The sequence below is a fragment of the Tenrec ecaudatus genome, chromosome 2 (assembly GCF_050624435.1).
Source record: "Tenrec ecaudatus isolate mTenEca1 chromosome 2, mTenEca1.hap1, whole genome shotgun sequence".
In the NCBI taxonomy this organism is placed as follows: domain Eukaryota; kingdom Metazoa; phylum Chordata; class Mammalia; order Afrosoricida; family Tenrecidae; genus Tenrec; species Tenrec ecaudatus.
This window is the reverse complement of record NC_134531.1, coordinates 126,050,788-126,058,039: the sequence shown is the minus strand read 5'-3', so window position 1 is coordinate 126,058,039 and position 7,252 is coordinate 126,050,788.

Here is a 7,252-nt window from a genome sequence, read left to right as displayed (position 1 = left end):
AAAGAGAGAAACATTTTGGCCTAGGGCAAATTCAGGTTGGGTCAAAAGGGAAGTCAACTGACCGTATTTTACAATGGTTTAATCCACCACAATCAAGTTTACAATAATATCTGTGTCTAGTGACAGGAGAGGTGGGTGGGCGTAATCTGACTAGATTCTCTGCAGTTGGATTTCGGACTCCTACGCTCCTCCATAGCCTTTTACAAATTAGGTGTTCACAATTTAAGCTCTGATACTTTTCCCTTCATTATCTTTGGCTTCAAACTGTTATTCTTTATAGATTTGTTTTACATTTATTTAGTAAGGAGGAGAAGAAATTTATTTTTGTTAATAAAAGAGTTCTACATATCTTTTTTAATACTATCAATTAAGAATTTTCATTTAAAAAACGTATGTGTCGCTTCTTGGAATTGCCTTTATTTAGACTGGTTTCTTGTGGAACATTAAAGTGTCTAGACTTTAAATCAATTACTTGTTCTCAATAAATAGGATTCGGACATGCTTTTGATTGTTTCAGAAAGCTATTAGCTGACTGTCGTTTAGATTCCTCATATTGGGCAGAGAGCCCTCTGGGAAGAATGATTTATACATCTCCACGAGAGGAACTGGCTACTATGTCAACAGTAGAATCTATTTGCATTTTATTGGTGTCATCTACATCTTGGCTAGAAACTGATGCTAATATTGCCATCCTTCTAAATTATTCTGCACAGCTGAATTGAGCTCTGCACGACAGGCTGGGGCTCCAGCCTCCTCTGGTATTTCCTTTAGGGCTTGCTCTTTGGGAATCACTCCTCTATGACTGCTGGCAGGGTCTTCTTATGGCAGATTTATAAAAGCATAATTGACTATTTAACAACATATTGAGTCAATTCCAACTTGTGGTGACCCTATAGGGTTGTATAGTTATGGAAACCCTATAGGATCACCACAAATTGGAATCATGATGCTGGAGAAGAATATTGAAAATACCACGGACTGTTAACTAGACAAACTGCCCTGTCGTGGAAGAAGTACAACCAGAATGCTCCTTACAGGCAAAGATGAAGAGACTTTACCTTGCATACTTTGGACATGTTGTCAAGAGAAGCACATTTATGGAGAAGGACACCATGTTTGGTAAGGTAGAGGGGCAGCCAAAAAGAGGAAGCCCCTTGAGGGGATGGACTGACACCATGGCTGTAACAATGGGCTCAAACCTGGGAACAATTGTGAGAACAGTCCAGAGCCAAGCAGTTGTCCGTCCCATTGTGCGTAAGGTTGCGATGTGTTGGCAGTGACTACTGGCACATAACAACAAAGTCTTCGCTGAAGCAGACTACCACATCTTTCTGGTTTCAAACCATCGACCTTTGGGTTTGCAGATGAATGCTTTACCATTATGCCACCAAGGCTCCTGATTCACTGACCAGATAGACTTAGTAAAACATAAGGATAATTCCAGTAGGACATCTTTCAAGCATTAAAAGTTACAGTTAAGTCCCTCATGGGCATCTTTTCCTTTCAAATTTTGAGTCATCTCCCTTTCTCTCGAGGGTTCCTCCTTCTTCTCAACTCACTCCTCCTGTCTGGCCTAATTTATAATAGATAGCAACCAGAACGATCGATAGGATGAGGATGAGTTTGGTTTCAGAGCCAGTGTATTTCTAAGTTATTTTGAAAAGTACCACAGTGTCGGCGGGACAACTTTTACCTGTGCCTTTAAGTGATCACTTCGATTGCTTTGACTCTCCAATTGAGGTCCTATACTACATGATTTGCCCCCTGGTGGAGTAGTGGTTACCAGTTGAGATGCTGACCACATGAACCATGATGCTGGCCATATGAACCATGAGCCACTCATCTGGAGAAAGATGGAGTTTTCTACACTGGTAAAAAGTCTCAAAAACTCACAGGAAGTTCTGCTTTATCCTATAGTGTCACAACGAGTCAGAATCAACTGGATGGCTGTGAGGTGTTTTTTTTCCTCTTTATTAATTTATCATTTTATTGGGTGCTCTTACAGATAGCATAACATCCCTTAGTTCAATCACATCAAGCAGTATCGTACAATTGCTACCACAATCAATTTCAAACATTTTCTTTCTTCTTGAACTTCTTGATATCAGCTCCCCTTTATGACCTCCCTCCCCGACTCTATCCCCAAGCAACTCCCTTTATTTTCCTCTAATGGTTTTTTTTGGTGCTATATCTTACATGATCCAAAGTATCCATTTACATACAGTTCTGTTGTTTGATCCAGTCAAGTGGGGTATTACAGTCATCCATGCTATCAGCTCTCCCCATTCCCCCCCCCTTCCTGTATCACCAGGGAACCATTACTCCTATTACTATTTCTGAAGGGTTATCTGTCTTGTCTTTCATGTGCCAAATGATCTGAAATATACAAACAAACATATACAAATCCAACATGATTAATGAGGTGAAACAAATAAAAGTCATAATAACAAGGGGAGGGGACACGCAGAACTAGAGGACAGTTACGTGGTTCAGAGTGCCTCCTAGCACTCGGCTTGGACACTCTGGAGTAGCTACGGTAGATTTCTTGGTGTTCCTTAAAATACGCTAACTCATTCCCATCCCAGGGTTGTGGGTTTCCTCCTCTTTGTCTGCAATGCTGCTCCCTAGGTGTTCACTTGATTCCTTCGCTCACTTCGTGAGGTAGGTGTTTGTTGCAGCATCACCTCCTCTGAGAACTTTATCTGATCACTCGTCTAAATGAGTCCCCGGCCTAACATGCCCTATCACTTTATAGATTTGTCTTTAACTTACCGCTAGCGTACCACTATATATTTATACTGTACTATAATGTGTATGCTCGTATTATTAAGTTCTGGCTCACCAGATTGCTAGACTGTCAGTTGTTGCCATGTTTGAGTCTATTGTTGCCACCATTCCATCAATCCATGTCATGGAGTCTCTTCCCTTTTGCCTCTGACTTTTCCAGGAATGATGTCCTTCTCCAGGGACTGGTCTCTCCTGATAATATGTCCAAAGTACTTGAAACAACGTCTCACCAGCCTCGCTGAGATGAGTTTGCTCTTCAGTCCAGCCAAGGTCTTCAGTGTGGTCTTTGGCATCAACACCAGAATTCAGCTGCATCGCTTCTTCCTTTTTGCCTTCGCTGTAACTGTGCAACTTTTGCACTCACTGGCCTTTGAGAACGACACAGGCTGAGCCAGGCTTTCCTTAGTCCGCCAAGTCACGCATTTGCTATTTAACACTTTAAATGAATTATTTGAAAATTTACCATATACGATATATTTGATTTCTTGACGGCCAACTCTCTGAATGTTGATTGTGGACCCAAGTAAAATGAAACCTTTGACAACTTTAAACGTTCCTTCATTCATCATCATGTTGCTTATAGGTCCAGTTGTGAAGATTTGCATTTTCTTTACAATGAGTTCTAATTCACACTGAGGCTGTAGTCTTTGACCTTCATCATCAAGTACCATATATACTCGTCTATAAGCCAAGTCTGTCAGCACATTTTTGGGTGCAGTTTTTGTGGTAAAATTAGGTGTCTCGGCTGATTTTTGGTTCACGTGTACTCGAGTATATAGGGCACTACAATTCCTCTTTGCTTTCAGCAAGTGAGGTTGTATCATTTGCACACCACGGGTGAGGGTGCTCCTTCCTCAGGCCTAATGTTGAGTACTTCTTCAACTCAGTCTATCGAATGGTTTTCTCAGCCTATAGATTAAGCATTGTGAAAGGATAAAGTGCCGATGCCACCTTTCCTGATTCTGACACCCTCACTGACCCCGTAGTCTGCATTTTTGTCCATGTACAGACTCTGCATCAGAACAATGAAATATTTTCGAATTCTGATTCTTCCCAATGTTATCCATAGTTTGTTATGATCCATATAGTGGAAAATATTTGCATAATAATTAAAATATAAGTAAATATCGTTCTGGCATTCTCTGTTTTCAGCCAAGACCTCTGATGTCGGCAATGATATTCCTCATTCCATATCCTCTTCTGAATCCAGCTTGATTTCCTAGCAGTTCTCTGCTGGTGTCCTGCCGCAAACATTGTGAACTATCTTCAACAAAATTTTATTTGCATGTGATATATTGATGTTGTTTGCTATTTCCACATTCTGTTGGGTTACTTTCTTTGAAATAGATACAAATAAGGATATATTCGAATTTTGGTGGGTGTGCTAGGCAGGATTCTCTAAAGCAACGAAACCAGTACACTTATGATTATATATCTATATTAGAGAGACAGAGATGGGTTTATACAGCAAGAAGAAATATAACAGATAATTAGTCTACACACCAGTATAGAGGGTTTAGTTCATCTCACTTCTGTGGAACAGTTAACATACTGGAAGTCCTTCAAATCACTTGGGCTGTTGGGTCCAAGGTCAAGGAAGTAGACAGCAGAGTCCTCCCTGGGGCAAGGCAAACAGAGTCTGCTCACAGGCAGCAAGCAGCAGGGTGGGTCACTAACAGTCAGTAGTTCAGGAGCTTAGCGAAGCAGCCCTGGATGGGATATTGAACTTGAGCAATTCAAGGCAACAGGATCCACCAGCCTCAAGCTCAAGCAATGTACGCACAAGCAGTGTGGCAGAGCAGGTCTTGAAGGAACCTCAAGCTGTGGTGACAGGCTCCACAGGTTGGCCTGGTCCACATGTAGTGTAGCAGAGAACTAGCTACAGAAGCAGCACACATGTCCCAGCACGTTCTCATCACCAGAGAGCAAGAGAGAGGGAGGTGGGCTTTGCAGAGCTGTTTTCTCTTGGCCCCTAATTAAATTAATCCCACATGTTCCTATTGGTCAGGCTGGTAAAATAAATCTAACTATCACAGTTGGCCTGTAGCTGTCTTCTTTGGCACAGAGAAGTGGCTACTTCTAGTGCTGCCGTGGCTGGCTGGAACATTTGAGTTGGCATTTTGTCAGTTCCTGGCACATTGTTTGCCACCAACCCTTCAGTGAAGCACACATTTTTCCCTCCAGTTTCATCAGTTCTTAATCATATGCTATCTCCTGAAGTGGTTGAACATTGACCAGATTTTGGTACAGTGATCTTTTCAAGTTCGTTTGATGATTCCTACATCATTCAGTATTATGCAATAGGACCCTTCAATATTGCATCTCAAGGCTTGAATTATTTTCAGTTCATTCACCTTGAGAAACGCTAATTGTATTCTTCCCTTTTGCTTTTTAGCTCCAGATCTTTCACACGCCATTGTAATACTTTCTTTTGTCTTCTCTATCTTCCCTTTGAAAATTTCTGTTCAGCTCTTTTCTTTCAGTTTCTCCCATTTGTTTTGGCTCAGGACCAAGTTTTAGAGTCTCTTCTGATATCCGCTTTCTTTTCTTTCTTTCTTGCCGTATTAATGATCTTTTGCTTTGTTCATGTACATCCTACCACTCTTCAGGTCTACTGTCATTAGCGTTTTTGGATGTTCTAGAAATTCAACTAAGATATACTCAATATCTTATTTTGGTTTTTGTGTATTTGTTTAATTTTCATCAGCTTCAACTTGCAATTAATGGTCTCTTCCACAGTCATCCCCTGGTCTGCTTTCAGGTGACGATATTGAGCTTCTCAATAAAGAGAGTCAATTTAGTTCCTGTGTGTTCTATCTGGTGAGGTTCACACGTACAGTCACAGTTTACATTGTTGAAAAAAGTTTTTGCAATGAGCAAGAAGTCGGCCTTACACAATTCTATCATATGGTCTTCAGCCTCATTTTTATCACTAAGGTAATATTTTTCAACAACTATTGCTCCCCCTTTGTTTCCAACTTTCGCATGACCAAAACACCACACACCAAACTGCCTTTGAGTTAATGCTGACTTATAGTAACCTGCTGGGAGTTTCCCAAGACAACGACGTTTCTGGGAGTCACAGTCACCAGTAATTATCAAGTGCACCTTGATTGCATGCTTGACTAATTTCATGCTGAAGAAATTGGTATAATTCTTCAGTTTCTTAGTCACTAGCCTTAGTGGCAATGCATATATTTGAATTAATAATTGTATGAACTAGACTTTCTTGAAGTGTATAGATAGCATCCTATCACAGATCATGTTCTATTGAAATGTTCTTTTTAGTGATGAACGAGATGTCATTTCTCTTCATTTTGTCCTTCCCAGAACAATCACCTGTGGGATACAAAAAGACTTTCCCCCAGCTTTGTCTCCCTCAAAGGTATGCCAAACATTAGAGGCTATTTGCCAGCACATAGTGGGAGGTCAGATGCTGAAGAGATATCCTCCCTGTAGGCATTCAGTCTTCAGACTACTATCTGTTCCCACCACAGGTGGGGCTCACTGCCTGCTGTTAAAGACAATGGATTGCTTCCCCTGAAAGTCTGGAGGCTCCAGCTCAAGGGCATTCAAAGTTAGGCTGCCATCATGAATCTAGGATCTGCCCATCTTGTCACATGCGTACCCCCAACCCTCCACTTCCTATTGGGTGTATACCCCTAGATCATCCCCCTCTCATTACTGTACTATCTATAGTACAACCCCTTCCTGTGACATATGTCTTTGTAATTACTGGGTTTGAATACCCTCCCCTCCACAATGTATACAAACCTTGGTTAGCAATAAAGAGCTCGCTCTACTCCTGTGCTCTCTCCCCAGGCTCTCACTCCCCTGTCCCCTTTTCCCTGGTCCTCCTTCCCCTCCCCCTCTCTCCTGCACCTCATCCTCTCCCTCCTGCCCTGTAGCACTCAGAGGAGCTGAGGTGATCATGCAACTATGAAATGTGTCTGCCTCCATTATTTCAATCTCACTTTTATCTCTCTTATTTTCTATGATTTTACTATCATCTTTACTTCTTATCGCTGTACAATTGCACCTGCTGGGCCTGTGATGATTTGTTAGGGGGTGGCTCCCCTGGCTGCCAACCATATTATCTTCTGATTAAAAATGTCCTGTACCATCTCATTTCAGCCCGCTAATACCTGTGGTATTGATTGTGATGCTTTTCTTTTAATATTTGGCAACTTCAATTTTTTTTAGATTCATACATCATGTATTCCATATTATTAGTGGATTTTTGAAGTTTTTTCCCATTATTTTGAGTTTTGCCCCATCAGCAAATAAATGGTGTTAAGACTTTGGTACATCTACATTATTATGATCAACTGTACCCTGAGGAGGCAGCTCTTGCCAATCATATTTGAGCGTTTTCACAGCTAAGGGCTCATCTTCTGGCACCAAGTCTGAAGTTGCTCCTGTGATAGTAATTAGGTTTTCAGTGGCTTTTCCTTCTTCATCTGCT